Source organism: Passer montanus, unplaced genomic scaffold (assembly GCF_014805655.1).
Source record: "Passer montanus isolate IOZ18808 unplaced genomic scaffold, ASM1480565v1 scaffold3, whole genome shotgun sequence".
Lineage (NCBI taxonomy): Eukaryota > Metazoa > Chordata > Aves > Passeriformes > Passeridae > Passer > Passer montanus.
The window spans coordinates 4,848,106-4,863,802 of NW_024367707.1; the positions used below are offsets into that span (position 1 = coordinate 4,848,106).

Consider the following 15,697-nt stretch of genomic DNA (forward strand, 5'->3'; position numbering starts at 1 on the left):
TTGGAAAGGAGTCAAGGGATGAGCTCCCTCCCCTTTGCAACTTAAAACATCTCTCTGGCATCCCATCACAGTATTAATACGTTAACCTGGAGCACATTTGGCTTCCTACTGCTTCCTCTGGCATCTGTGTGGACAGTGATCTCGATATGACATAAATATTAAAGTCATTGCACGGGAGAAGCTGATTGCAGCAAGTGCTGCCCATCAAAGGGAAGTGAGGGGAGAGGAATTAAAGGAGATCCCCTGGCACTCCAGGTTACTGTCTCCAAAAGGTCAAGGCTTTTACCACATGGGTAGGAGAATTAGAGAGTCTAAGGAGATAGTCTGGCTTTATTTCACCTTGACAATTCACTGGAGCAATGAAAAGAGACATGTCCCTGGATTTACCTTTTGCCCAGGTTTTTCCCTCTGTAGAGCAGTGTGTTTGTAATTCTAGGCTAATTCTGCTCCAGACTCACAGACCTTCATGACCTCTGTCCCCTTCTTACCTTACTGTAACTGATACCCTTTTCATTCCCAGTGTGCTGTCTGCTGGGAATGGCCAGATGTCTTTTAAATGACATAATGGGAACAAAACTCTTTCCTGGGACTCCTAATTCCATAAGAAGTCATTACCTTTATTTCCAGCAGGATCTACTTTTGGAGGGGCATTTTTTAACCCTTTTTATCAAATTTTCCAAATGGTGCAGAATTTTCCTCAAGCAGCCATACCTGTTGTCCGTGTGCAGTTCACCTGCTATGTAATAAACACTCAGTAGTTTGGAATCTTTAGAGTGTGGACGACTTAAACCATTATCCACAGCCTGGCTAAACAGTGTTGTGAGGACAAGGGCCAGCTCTCCAACTGTGTCTGCCCCCAAATAGAGCTCTCCTTGCTGCCTCTTTTTGAGGGTTGCATTTTTGACTGAGGTAGTGGTGAGTAAGAGATCTATAAATGGGTTCTGGTGAAGAGTAAACATCATGTGGTCGTTCACTTTGGAAGCTTGTGGAGTGGGAGGCATTTACTGAACCTTGGTGCACTTGCTATAATCACCGATCTTCTTCGAAGTGCTAATGTCTGTTTTATCCTGTGTAAAGTCACTTCTTATAAAAGAGGATGCCTTAACAGAATTTTGGGGTTAAATATATAGGGCTGGGAACTATTGAAATAAAGAAAAAAAAATTTAGTGCCCAAGCGATTCATGCATGGTCTTTAATTATATAATATTAACAACAAATGTGGTAATTTTATTTCATATTGCATTGTATTGGAGACACAGCCAAAATCTGGATGGATTTAATATTTCTTCTTTTCTCAGCTAGAATGCTCTCTAAGAAGAGAAAACACTGACAACTGGAATTACTAGTGTTTTTTGCAGAATAAATATTTTGTGTGCTTACTGTTAACTAGTTGTGTGCCTTTCAGAGAATAAAAGGCAGATGCAGCATTAAAAACTGTAATTCTGAAAAAAGAAAAAAAAAAGTGAGATTTTGCAATTAATTTCTTTATTTTCATTTCTTTTTGAAGTTGCATTTGTGTTGAACAGCACATACATTAAATAAGTTCTTATATAGAAATAGCTACTGCTTTTTTTCTGTGGTCAGAAACCTCAGGGATCCAGTCTTTTTTATTCCAGAAACCAACACTGGCATCCAACCGACTGCAATCATAGCCTTGCAGACTGAAAACTCCTCTAATTCCATGATTCAAAGTGTTTCTAAGCATGTGCTTATGTCCACCCTTAATCAGGACAACATTTAAGCATTTGCTCTCAAGTATATTCTTTTTTAAATGGCTGAGGGCTGTTTGGAGCGGGGTTGATTGGAGCAGCGAGGGAGTCTGGAGGTAACCTGCAGCAGCAGCTGAAAGAATCACCAGAGAGCAGAACTGTGAGCATTACTAATGTACCATAAGCAACCTATTTTTGAGTTTACAGGCTCCCATGGATCTCTGGAGGAGTTTGTGCTCTAAAAATAACGTGCCTTTGGGAGCTGGGACAGGGAGAATGGCAGTGGCCAGTGGGGGGTCTGAGTGGATTAGAGCAGCACAGGGAGATAATAGAGAGTCCACTGACTGCAAAGGGAGCTCAGGTAGTAATTATAAGCAACCAGAAAGCAGAGAGTATACCTGAAAGAAAGATGATACAGTTACCAGGTGTTAAAATAGCACCACTTGCAAGCAGCATGCTTTAGACAAAATTTTAGAAGAGTGGGCTTGATTTTCCTCAGCACCTGAACCCCATGAAAATATTTATCATCATGGCAATTTGGTTTTTGTTTCTTTTGGATGTCAAATGGCAGGGTTCCTGGGAACTCTAGTTTTTGGGTTTTATTGCTCCTCCTGCTAACTAGCTACTCTTGTAGGCACATGGTCACCTAGAAGGCTGGGTTTGCTTTGGTTGGAGCTGCTGTGTCCCAGTTGTGACTGGAAGAACTGGACACAGCAGGCCTTTGGGTGGTCCATTGCCTAGTGAGAGACCTGTGTCATGGAAGGAGGGAAGCAGAGAGGTGCTTGCTTGGCTGGATGGGATACAATACCAGTTTGGTCCTTTCAGCCCTGAGGTCATGAAGGTATTGAGGGATATTGATTCCAATGGGAGCTGAAGGTCAAAGCTGTGGGAACTATGAGGAAACAAAGAAAGGACAAAGAGGTATTTGAAAAAATAGAGCATGTGACCAAAAGTAATCCCATCAACCAGATTACTTGTCTTATTAGCAACACAGTAATATAGTTTATAGCACCTTGCTGTTTTAGTTTGTAAACTCACTGATGGCTCCACAGCCAGGCAGGGGCAAGAGGGACCTTGCACATGGCCCATGAATCCACCTTGGCCCTCATGAGTAGCGGACAGCTTCCCCTGGGACAGGCAAAGCCTCTGCCAGACTTACAGATTGCCTGACCCCCAAGACCAGCTCAGGAAAACATCCAGCCCAATGTCCTGCTCAGGTCATTGCTGGCCATGTCCAGTCAGTGTTTGAGTATCTCCAAAAATGGAGATTCCAAAACCTTCCAGGGCAACCTGGACTAGTGTTTGACCACCCTGATGGTAAAAGTTTTATTTCCCATCTAGATGAAATTCATGTATTTCAATTTGTGCCTGTTGTCTCCTTTCCTGTCACCAGACAGAGGAAAGTCTGTCTCCATCCTTGTTGTACCCAAGGGCTTTGTACCCACCTTCTTTGTATTAGCATGATCCTTGGGGACTTGATGTCCCCAGCACAGGATGGCTGTCATTAGGAGCTCAGGCAGTAAGGACAGATTAAACTACTTAAACAAGATCAGCATGTAGCTCCCATGCAAGGCAGATGTGTCCTCCAGGGTGACACCTGCAGAAACACAGCCTTAAATCTAAGATGCTGAATCTGCTAGAAAGGTACAAAAAATGTCACGTAATCCTAAAACCCAGAATGCTAAATTACAGCTGTCCACCATGCCACAATCTGCCCACGATGTGTTTGGAGGCAGAACCTGTCACTGTCCTCTTCCAGCAGAAATCAGAAAACACTTGTGATGCTGAGGACCACACCGTGCTCAGATTTGAGTGTGCAGTGTGCCCTGCACACTCTTTCTCCTGATCCCAGGCTTGGGCCCTTGAGTTCAGTCATAGCCAGCAATGTTTTATTCACATACCTTTTAAAAACAGCCACCCTGTGATACTCAGGAACAGGCACAGAAGAGTTTGAAAGAGAAAGGAGGATAATCCTGAATGCTGAAGCACATGGAGAGTGTGTGTAGGCAGGAGGTAATTACATAGCACAGGATTACTTGTGCGTGTGTATCCCAGGGAGCCATCAAATACAGCCCTAAAGTTGGATTTTGTTTTTGAGAGCAGAAAGAGAAATACCTTAAATTACCTGACTGGAAGGAAATTTCAGCTGAAGCAGAGCAGTGCATTGCCTTACTGAGCCCAGCTGTGAGATGGCTGTGTTGTTTGATTGCTAATGGCCACAGAGTGTTGGTAGCATGACAGGTGGTGTTGTGGCCTCTTCACTGTGGGCAATGACTCCCTCTCACTTTCTTTCAAGACAAATTAATTAACATTTGATTTCTTTATTTAAAGGTTGCCATCTCTTTCAAGCAGTCCGTGTAAGCCATGCAGGGTTTCTCATAACAGCACCTCTCTTCTCCAGGGAAAGTTTTTTCTGAAAGGAAAGCAATCCCAGCCTTTTGAATGTCCCTCCACTGTTTGCTCAAATTGCACAGCCTGCATGTGTTCAGGAGCACAGCAAAAACTCCCTTCACGTAACTCATCGTGAGATATAGAAGGTTGTCATTTTTTATTCTGTCCTGTGACTTTCTCTGTTTCCTAAGCAGTTGTTAAAGGGTAGACATGTTCCTCCACCTCAAATACTTATATCTTAGCTGATTAAACATGGATGCTGATAGAGTTAGTGTCTTGACCTTTTGAGAGTTAATTGCAATACCCTTTTTCACATTTTCAATATTGAGCTGTCTAGAACCACTGATATCAATAGCAACCGTGGTATTTCTTAACTTCAAAGACAGCAGAAATAGGCCCTATGCTGGGCTTCAAATCAGCTGTGACTGCAGGAAAGAGTCTGTAGATGGGTCAAGGAAATTGCTCATCACTCCCCAGACAGAAGCTAAGTACCCCCTCAACTTTGCTTTCGATATGTAAATAAATAAGTGGGATTTATTAAAAGAAAACAGAAAATACATTGCTACTATTTCTAGAATACTGTCCTTAGTGCTGGGCAGTGGACACGCTAATGGGTAGAAAGAAAAGGCAAGAGAAGAGGATAACCAAAGCAGTTAAAATAATTAAAAATGCACAGGCATACATATGTATATATCAGTAAGCAGTATTTAATGGCAAAATTAAATACCATTTTGATTTTTATGAATTGATGCATCCCTACTCCCTGCAACACACTGAGCTCAACACTGCTGAGCCACAAGGCGGGATTTCCTCCTGTGCCTGCTGGAGCAGCAGCAGGGCTTCCCTGGGCTGGTCCCCCCAGGCTGTGAGCAGGGCTGGACCAGCTCTGCTGCAGGGGATGGGATGGGATGGGATGGGATGGGATGGGATGGGATGGGATGGGATGGGATGGGATGGGCAGTGGGGTGGGGCAGAGCACAGCAGCCTGTACCAAGGACAAACCTCAAGGCTTCAGAGGCCTGAAGTCTCGACAGAATCATGAAGTTTCATCAGACAGAGATCTGGAGAATAGGTGGGAAAAGCTAGTGGATCACAGAGATTTGTATTCCCTGAGCTTGGCTATAAACAAGTGCTGTCAGAGAAGGAAAAATTGCAGGTGTGGGGAGTGTCCTCCCCCTCTCAGCTTTTCTGTATAATCTGAAAATACCTGTGAGTGCACTGATAATCATTGGTCTTGTGTTTCTTGCACAGGTCTGACAAGTGAAACTGAATGGATTCCAATGAATGGAGAAAATTTCAAATATTTTATATATTTGTATGAAGACTATGAACTTCTCAACTCTTCAACACCCCACAAGAAGAATCTTCTTTGTACATTTATATCAATGCTTTCTCATTGTCCATTTTGTTTAACAGAGGAAAGTAGTGCTGCAATAAAACAGAACAAAGCAACTAGCTATGAATATGTGTATTGTACAGGAATGATTTTGACCTGAGAAAGGGAGTAGTGTAATTTGAAGTTTGAACAAAAGTAGAAAACAATTTTAAAATTACATCATTATTTTCAATTAATTTGGTTTCTTTCTTTTTGAAAAATGTCCATGTGTAGAAAAGAGTTTTTAAATTAATTCACAAAGCGCAGAATAAATGAGGGATATAACATCTTATGCTCTGCTGTGAGTTCCTAGTTATAGAAGAGGAATCATGTATCATGTGTAATAAAGGAAATTAAAATATTAAAAGCCATGGTCTTTCTGGTGAGTTGAGCTAAATTCTTCTTTTGTTGTAGAGACAAAGTATTTATTTTCCTCCAGAATCTAAAATGCACTGCTGTTCTGATACTTATGCACCACCTTTATGCAATGAATACACAAGATGTGAGGTAGCTGACAGAAAACCTGCAACCTTTATTCAAGTAAACAGTCATCCAGCCTTGATGGAACATGTTCATGAATATAGCCTGAAGGATCATTATCTTCAAAAGCTCAAATCAAAAGGAGACACTGGGATATGGATGCTGGGCTAAAGTAATGTATGATCACAGCACCTCTTCATAGAGTGGTTAATCCTTGATGCTTGCATTATATGGACTGTACATAAAAGAAGACTGATGCATATTCCATTTTTGGAAATGAGATCTATTGTAAGAGAAATTTAATACACTGTGTCTCCATGGTCTCTTTTATGTTACTTACTGTAAAGGGATATGAGGAGCTGTTTTTAATAATATTCTTCTAATGTTGATTGAAACTATTCTACATACTCTGAAACTCTCTGCCTGGCTCTTGTTTATTCAAATAAAATAAAGATAATTATTCTGGTTAGAAAACAGATTTCAAGTTGAATATTACTTACAATGACATCCATCTAATTCTTGTTTGCTCCATCAGATAATACAAGAGCTAACAGAAATGATTTTTGAATTTTAAGTTTCCATATATTTGCATTACTTTGTACAGGAAATTAGAAAGGAGCTGTACTCTCTGCAGCTCAATTAAAATGACATTCTTGTATTTTTTGCTTTGAATATGGAATATCAACATTGTTTACTGTCCTGCTTCATCCTTACATGCTCTGATTTCCCTTAATGCATTTCTTGGATGTGAACATCCCTGAAGGACAGGTTGGAATGGAAATGTCAAGAGATGGAATGTATCAGGAGCAGCTTTCATTTACATCACAAAGAGGTTAACATGTCTGCTCAATGGAAAATGAACAGTTTTCCCCAACACTGCATTATCAGTCACTGATACTGGACTACATTGTTCCTACTAGTCTGGAAATGATAAAAAGGAGAAAACACGTAATCCCTCAATCCAAAAGCATGCTGAAGGTGAGATGAGTCAGGGCCTTGGCTTTTGTTTTCGTTACTCACTCAAAAAATACTAATTTCAGAGAACTGGGGAAAGGTAAAGCCTCATTTCCCTTCTCCTTTTATAGCTGGGAAACTTCACAGTGAAAATTCCAGGGGATGGAGAGAGCTGGGGCCACATCCCAGTCTTCACACCTGAATGTGTAGTGAAAGAAAGAAAACCTGTCCCTGACAGAAGAGTGTGGCTCTTTTGCCAGATTTCAAATCCTTGCTTCCAAACAGAGGGGTACCACGAGGGGCCACTGAAACATCTTCAGAGTGGGGAGGGACCAGTCAGAGGCAAAGAATACTTTTTCTGAGCTTTGTCTTTATTTTAAATGAAAATTTTTACACTGCCTTGAGACTGACAGCTAATGAAGAGTGGGGATCAGTGACAACCCCGAGTTAAGTCTAAGGACCACAAGAAACCCTTAATAGAACATTAAATCAGCAACCAAGTACTAGGAAAAAAGGAGGCCATGAAAATTCTCTGTCTCAGCTAGCAAACAGTTTACAACTGGCCTGAACCACCTTGTGCTAGTGAGGTTATTTTTCATCTAAGCCTTATTAAAGGTTCTGACTGTAGGGTGCACACAGGCCAGTGAAAGATGTCCCAGGCAACTCTGCAGCCTGGTACTTCTGGCATGGGAAATTCTATCCCCCAGATGTTAGAGTCTGGCACAAATTTAGGGAAGAATTGAGGTCTTACAATGAAGAATGAGCACAGAAATACAAAATAACAGATCATGCTAAAATCATGCCCATTTCCTGTGGCCACAAGGGAGTCTTTGTGGGTGTGAGCCAGACTCACTGAGAGGTGTGTGTGAACACCTCCCTGTGACCAGCCTGGAGAGAGGAGCCAGAGGAATGGCTGCACCAGAGCAACACCCACAGCTGAGCCAGAGACCAGCTCCCCTGCACCCCTATCCCCGACCCTTTCAGCAGGGGACCCGTGACACAAAGCAGGATACCTGGATTTCAGTGTCACCTCTGCCCTGGTCTCTGTGTGGTGCTGGTGTGAGAGTAAATCAAGGGACAGTTCTGCCCCTGTGTCACCAAGCACTGGCCATGAAAGGTGGGGGAGAGTTTCCTTCATTAACTCCCAACCCAGAGCTCTGCATTCTAATTTTTTCTTTTTTCTCCTAATGCCAAAGAAGAGATTTTGTTACTCTAAGAGAAATTGCTCAACGATATTGTAGCAGCATGTTCTGTTTAGAAAAAACAGAAATAGGCGTCATGCAATGCCCACTGCAAAGTGTTTGGTCTAATGAGACAGCAAGACCCCAACACATCTGGGAAGAGAGTTTTGGTGAACAAAACCACACTTTAATGGTTTTTATAGTTATCTGCACAAAAAATCCAAACACATTTAGCTTAAAGGTAAAGATAAAGCTAGAGGTAAAATAATAATTACTGTTACTTGAAAATTTTGGGGAGTTTGAATGTGTCTCCATTGGTTACTCTGGTTTAATCACTTTCAGTTAACAGATTATATTGCTTCTGCACTTCTGAGGCAAATAGTGTTATTTGTCTTAAAACTCTGGAGGCTTGGATTTATGCATTAATTTGAATTATAGAACTAAACTGGCAGTTTTATCTTTTCTGTGATAGTGTAAGCTAGTAGTAAAAGCAAGGAGTTAAAAAACCCCAAAAACCAGTACTTCCCCACTGTGCTGCTTTACATACTTTATCAATAAAACATCTGTAGTTACATACAACTGTGTTTATGGATGTGAGTTCCCCAAATCAGATTCTAGAGCACAGTTCACTGAGTTCAATGGCATCTCACCAGGACCATGCTTAGTGTACTCACAAGGGTGATAAAAAAGCTCCTTTTATTTATCTCTTGGTTTATGCAGTCTGTAAATTATTTATGAGAGGACATTAAAAAATCTGGCACTTTGGCCATTTTTTAATTATAAAAAAATTGATAGAAGAGTATCATGGAAGAGGATCCAAGAAAAATAGTTGTATCTTTTCTTTAGCTTTAGGGGCAAAATATTGAAACAATTTTCTTTTGCCCTTGTGACTAAGTCCCAGTTTCTCTAATGTGTGCATATTTAATTTGAGTGAGTTTTTTCAGATTAAATAATGCGCTTGGAAAAAAGATCCTAATTTTGGTATATGGGCTGCCTAGTACTAGTGGTGCATAAATAATTACAAAGAAAACTTCCCCTAAAGCCAGTTTTTGAGTCCTCAAAAAATACTGCAGCTCCAAGATAAAATATTCTGTAGAGACAAAAAAACCTGAGGGTTGGATATAAGATCAGTCAAACCTGGTAAAATCCAGTTTTCCTGTGTCTTTGGAAGATGTTTCAACCCATTTATAAAATAGCAATAGAAAATGTTCTATTTACTTCCCACTACATTACTTTGCAGTAATCTATGAGGTGGGTGCTTTCCAAGGCATCCTGCAGAAGGCTGGTGACTGCAAGTGAAGTGAGAGTTCTCTGGCCCTGATACCAGCTGGGGGTTTCTTAAGCACTGGTGGATGTTAAATTTTGTCTGGTAACTAATCAAATTTGATTCCATCTGGATGTCATACTGTGAAAAGTGATTTAATCCTTTGCTGTATCTTTAGTGAAGCTGGAATTAAATTTGCCTTTCTTACAGATGCTGCATCCACAGTGAATGTTTTTTACAGGTACTGCAATAGTTTCTGTTGAGAAAGATCTTCATTTGATAAAGTGGTTCTTCATTTCCATCTAATACTTCCCTAGCTGAGCAATTGCAGGGTCCATAGCACATCTCCCTTCCAACAGGAGACTGACAATCCAAGCCCTGGATCTTCTATCCTTAACACATAGCTGTTGACCCTGTGAGGCAAGTTTGGACACAAGGGGCAGGATTCACACATTTTTTGGGCATGAAGAGGATCCATATGAGCAGATGTCATGGTTTGACAGTGGCCAGCTGCCAGGCACCCACCAAAGCAGCTCACTCACTCCTCTGCAGCTGGGCAGAGGAGAGAAAATATGAGGGGTTCATGAGTTGAGGTAAGGACTGGGAGCAAATACCATTAAGGGCAAAACAGAGAATTTAAGAGAATTTTAAGAGAATTTATTGCTAACAAAATCAGAGTGGGATAAAGAAAAGTAAACCCTTAAAAACACCTTCCCCCCACCCCTCCTTCCTTTCAGCTCCGCCTCCTACTCCAGCAGTGCAGGGAGACAGGGAATGGGGGTTGTGATCTGTTCATCTCCCAGGGCTTTTCCTGCTGCTCAGGGAGAGGAGTCGTTCCCCTGGTGCACCCTGGGGCCCTCCCAAGGCAGACAGTTCTCCATGGACTTCCCAGTGTGAATCCATCTCATGGATAACCCTCCCCCTCAAGCTGCTGCGGTGTGGGTCACTCTTCCAGGGGGTGCAGTCCTCCAAGGACAGGCTGCTCCAGCGTGGGAGCAGGGCCCCTCTCTCCACAGGTGTCCCACAGGATCACAGCCTCCCCTCAAGCATCCACCTGCTCTGGTGTGGGCCTCCTCCACGGGCTGTGGGTGGATTTCTGCATCCCTGTGGATCCCCACGGGCTGCTGGGGCACAGCTGCTTCACCATGGGCTGTACCAGGGGCTGCAGGGAAATCTCTGCTCCAGCACTTGCAGCACCTCCTGCCCCTCCTTCCTCACTGACCTTGGTGTCTGCAGCATTATTACTCTCATATGTTCTCACCCTGCTCTTCTCTGCCAAAAATTACAATTGTGCCACAATTTTTGTTTTAATTTCTTAAATATGTTATCACAGAGATGTTACCACCATCTCTAATGGGCCCAGCTTTGGCCAGCAGCCCCTCCATCTTTCGACCCACCAGGTATTGACTCTGCCAGACATAGTAGAAGCTTCCAGCAGCTTCTCACAGCCATTTCTGTGGTCTTCCTGCTACTAAAAGCCAGGCCAATGCAAACCCAATACAGATTAACTCATCAAGTGCAGGAGAACAGTGCAAGGGGATGAACTCATAGAAAATGAGATGTGGAAGGTGGGGCTGAGAGCCAGAAAACAGCCTAGGTTAGGCTTCTGCTTTGAGAAACGGGGCAGGGAGAAGATTTATTTCAGGTAAAGCAGATTTAATATTCTTGTAAGGCAGATGAAATATAAGCAGCTGGGAGTCTCACGATCACTGGCCTTTTTTCTCATGGGGGCCTTCAACTTTCCAGTTGTCTGCTGGAAATACAAGTGGGACTGAGAGGCAGAAGACAGCCTAGGTTAGGTTTCTGCTTTGAGAAATGGGGCAGGGAGGAGATTTATTTCAGGTAAACCAGATTAAATATTCTTGTAAGGCAGATCACATATCTTATAAGCAGCTGGGAGTCTCACGATCACTGGCCTTTTTTCTCATGGGGGCCTTCAACTTTCCAGTTGTCTGCTGGAAATACACTCCAGCAGAGAGGAAAGAGTCCAGGAGGTTCCTGGAGCGTGTGGAAGATGACCTGACACAGCTGGTGAGTGAGCTACCCAGGGGAGGTGCCCTGGTGGACCTGTGGTTTGTGGACAGAGAACTCGTGGGTGATGTGATGGTTGGAAGGTGTCTCAGGCAAAGCCATCATGAAAGAATAAAAGTTTTTGACTCTTGGAAAAAGATCTTCAACTTTGAGAGGACAGCTGGTCACAACTGGTATTCCCTAGGGCTCAGTTATGGAGCCAGTCCTGTTTAGCAGAATTTGCTGATGACATCAAGCTGGGTGGGAGTGTTGATCTGCTGGAGGGCAGAAGGGCTCTGCAGAGGGATTGGACAGGTTGGATTGATGGGCTGAGGCCAGCTGTGTGAGGTTCAGTAAGAGGAAGTGCCAGGTCCTTCACCTGGGTCACAACAACCCAAAGCAACACTCCAGACTTGGAGAAAAATGGATGGAAAGCTGTGTGGAGTAACAGGGTGTTGGTCAGCAGAGGCTGAAAATGAACCAGCATGATCCAGGTGGCCAAGAAGGCCAAAGTCACCTGGCCTGTGTCAGCAATAGCGTGACCAGCAGGACCAGAGCAGGAATTGCCCCCTGAACTCAGCACTGATGAGGCCACACCTCAAATCCTGTGTTGTTTTGGGCTTCTCACTATAAGAAAGACACTGAGGGGCTGGAGTAAGTCCAGAGAAGGGCAGTGGACACTGTTTAGTGGTGAACTTAGCAGTGCTGGGTTAAAGACTGGTCTTAGTGATCCTGTCTTTTCCAAATTAAACTATTCTAATGATTCTGTGATTCTAAAATCCCTGCTTCCATACCACTTCTTCCTTCCCAAATTTTTGAACAGATAGCTCGGCAGGTTCACCCGAGCAGGTCCAGCAGGGTGGAGAAAGATATGTGCTGGACTGAACCATGAGAGGTAAACACTTAGAGGAGGCCAAAGACTTGAGGAGAAATCTTAAGGTGCTTTGGATCATTATTGTTACTGAACTTAGGAAAACCATCTTTCTCCTTGCTTCCACCCCACAGTCCTTGTGTGTGCTGAAGTGCTGATTTGAAGATGCTGGTGAGCAGTGGAGGAAACAGCAGGGTTTGAGTAAACAGGGCTCTGCTTCTCAGTGTTGCTGGTTGCTGTCACCATTGCTGACAAGCCTGGCCCTGACCTGATGACCTAGAATTACACGGGTCAGGGGAATATCCAGATTTGTGCTTTCCTACAGAAACTAGGTAAAAAGCGCAAATTCTTAAATGTCTTATTGTACAGAGAGGTAGCAAATGCACACACACACAAAATCAAAAGCAAATAAAGTCCTCTGCCCTGTGAAGCACGTAGAGTCCTCCTCCTCCCTCTTTCCATGACAGACACGTGTCCCTGGAGCTGGGGTATGGTTTACCAGCTCTCTGGCCTTCACAATGTTCTCGGCACTTCTTGTACACTCCCTGCATGCACATCCATATGCTCATCCTCTGTTTTTATTGCTGAAGGTTATCGAGGGTAAATGAAGGCCTCCAATGCCACTTTCTATGGCCAATTTAGAGCTCACAGATAATCTCCTGTGAGGTCACCCACCTCTTCTAAATGTCATGCACGCATGTGATCCGAAGGCCTTCACAGTCTGTCCTCATGCCTGAATGACATCCCAGTGACTCAGCCACTAACACCTCTGAATGAGGCCGCCCCTTAATTCCCTGCTATGGCTGTTTCTCCAATAAAATGTTACTGAGCATCCTCACACTGAGACCAAACAAGTGGGGCAGTGTGCGGGGTAAGAGCCCCGCGGAGATTAGGAAAATGGCACTGGGTGGCACCACACAGTTGAGAAAATTCATTTGACATCAAATTCATATAATCATGACTCAAATGGGACGTGTGGGGTGCCCATGAGAGAAGAGAAACGTGCTCTGCCTATGCCACGCATCCAGCAAGGCAGCTGAAATCAGTTGTGCTCTGACCTGAACCCAAAGGCCAGGTCAGCTGCAGGGGCAGGTGAAGCTCTGCTGTGGTGCACCATGGATTTAGCACCAGCCTCCACCTGGAAAAGAGCCCCAGCTGATCAGGAGTTCTGGAGGAGCCTGATTTAGAAGGACATGAGGTGGGACCGCAGCCTCCAAAACCCTTCCTGCTGGGATGGAGGCAAGCCAGGAAGGCTCCTCTGCTTCCCTCCTCTTCCCTTCAGCAAGACCCAGGCTCTGCTAGCTCTGCTAGCCTCTCCTGGGATTGCACCCATCTAGCCTGCTTGAGGCTTCCTGCCCTGCTGTCCTTCAGGGAGCTCCTCACACCTGTGGGGGAAAAGCCCAGTGCCCAGGATTTTTAGTCCTTCCCCACAAAGCTGGGACTATCTCATCCCTCTGTGAGCTTCTTTATGTGACTGTGATTTCCCCTGTGAAGTCATTCTGTCCTGCTGGAGCAGCACATTGGGGAAGTGATTCTGCACTGCAGGATTTCAGGAAACACAATGTGGAGGCATAATTCCTCCAGAATTTGTCTCGTTGTATCCCAGCAGTCTCACTGGCATTGCATCATCTGGCAAACCTTTACCAAAAGCAGCTTCCAGTTCTACAAGGGGGTCTCTCTGCTGCAGCTCTTTCAACTTGGTATGGTACAGCATGGATCAGAAGAATATGGCTGTTGTTAGTCTTGCTTATTGGTTTTTTTGGCTTAGTGATATTTTCCACATCTTGTTCCTTCTCCTCAAGAAAAGAGAGAAGAAAGTGACACCCAGAAATGCAAGTTACTAATATCCAGAACAAGAAATGTTCCTCCTCTACCAATATAAAAAAGAAAATTAGCTGTTTTATTCATCTTTATGACATGTAGGAGAAAAAAACAAGAAAAAACTAGCTCTGACATCAGTGATAGTGGAGTTCATTTCCACATTATTGCATTCAGTTGTCAAAAATGCATTTTTTATGGATCTATCTCAGCAGAAGTTCTCAAGTCATGACATCTCTGGGAAGCAGCTTTATAAAGAGCAGTGATGTTGGGCACTGACCTCCCAATGGCTTTTCCTGTGAAGAGAGGCAGTGCTTTCAGGCAGACACTTTGCATGCCCTGTCCTGTGTATTTTCAGCTTACTGACATGCTTGGTAAATTTTGCAAACAGCAATTATGATGTCTCCAAAGCATCACACACCAGCATGCATGCCAGGCTTTCTCCTATTTAAAGCTTTTGTTTTTCAGTAAAACACCTCTATTTAGAAAATCACTTGTGTGAATCACCAAAGCCTGAGGACTTTGTGACTGAATGCTTATTAGGAGCAGAAGATCCTTAAGTATAGCCCTCAGAGGGGTTCAAAATGCCATCTAATCCATCTCCTCGCCTCCAGGCAGATTTGTAAGGAATATATTTTTTACAGCACACTTTAGAGATTATGCCATGCATGATGGCAACCTCACAACCTCCCTAGGCAACTTGTCCTAGCCTTTTGTTATCTTTACTGTTGGAAACTCTTTCCTAATTTAAAGCTGTTATTATTGGCCTGCATATATATATATATATAAAATGTATCTGTAATATTACATGTTATGCCTCTGCAGGAAACACACAACACTCAGTACAGCAATCAAATTGGAAAATTATGACAACCATATAAATTTCCCTACCAGAGGTGAGAAAGCAAACCCTGTACTTCCCAAGACATGACTGACCTACATGCAAGGGGGGACCTTGGTCTTGTGATTTTTCTAGGTCAGATGACAAAAATAATGAGTCTTAAAGGAAGTGAGCTGGTTCTTGCTGAACCCAAGCACGAAAGCTCACACTCAGAAGAGCTAGTGGTTCCCAGTCCTGGGAGGCTCCACCTCCTCTAATGCCACTAGAGAATAGACCAAAACCAAAACAAGGAAAAAAAGGAGGATAGATGACTAAAGTTTAAAAGTCAAACCCCAAACCACTTCACCATGCAGAAGGTGTTGCTCAGAACACATTTTTTATCTTCACAAGCGAGGAGCCCAAATGAGCATGCAGTGATTGGTGTAATTAGAAATTATGCTGAAAAGAGTCAAGACAAAAAGTTGGATTATACCTTCCCCAGTGATTCTCCTGGTTGGAATTTTTGGTCATGATGAAATGAAAGGCAGGTATAAGAAATACTGATAGAGATAATTTCATGTCTGAATAGTCTTCAGAAGCTGAGACTAGTAGCTGAGTTGAAGCTTTGCTGGAGCTACAGCTTCCCACCTATAGTTGTGTAGGGGAAATAGAAGGACTAAAGTTGTTTTGGAAAACCTGAACCCTTTTTTATTCCTAATACAAATTTTCACCACTAATAACAATCACAAGAAATTCCTTTTCTCTTCCCTCCATCCACATTTTTTAAATGAGAAAGTAATTCTAATTTCCCAGCATACAATTAG

The 15,697-nt window shown here is 43.2% G+C and overlaps 1 protein-coding gene across 2 annotated transcripts in view; it reads left to right on the forward strand.

Annotated features, from left to right (window-relative positions):
• Positions 1 to 6,429, forward strand: part of SMPX (small muscle protein X-linked) — a 42,734-nt gene extending 36,305 nt beyond the window's left edge. For both annotated transcript variants that reach the window (XM_039714346.1, XM_039714349.1), the window contains exon 5: positions 5,352 to 6,429. The gene's annotated coding sequence lies outside the window, so the exon portion shown is untranslated. The remainder of the gene's footprint in view (positions 1 to 5,351) is intronic.
• Positions 6,430 to 15,697: the final 9,268 nt, after the last annotated feature.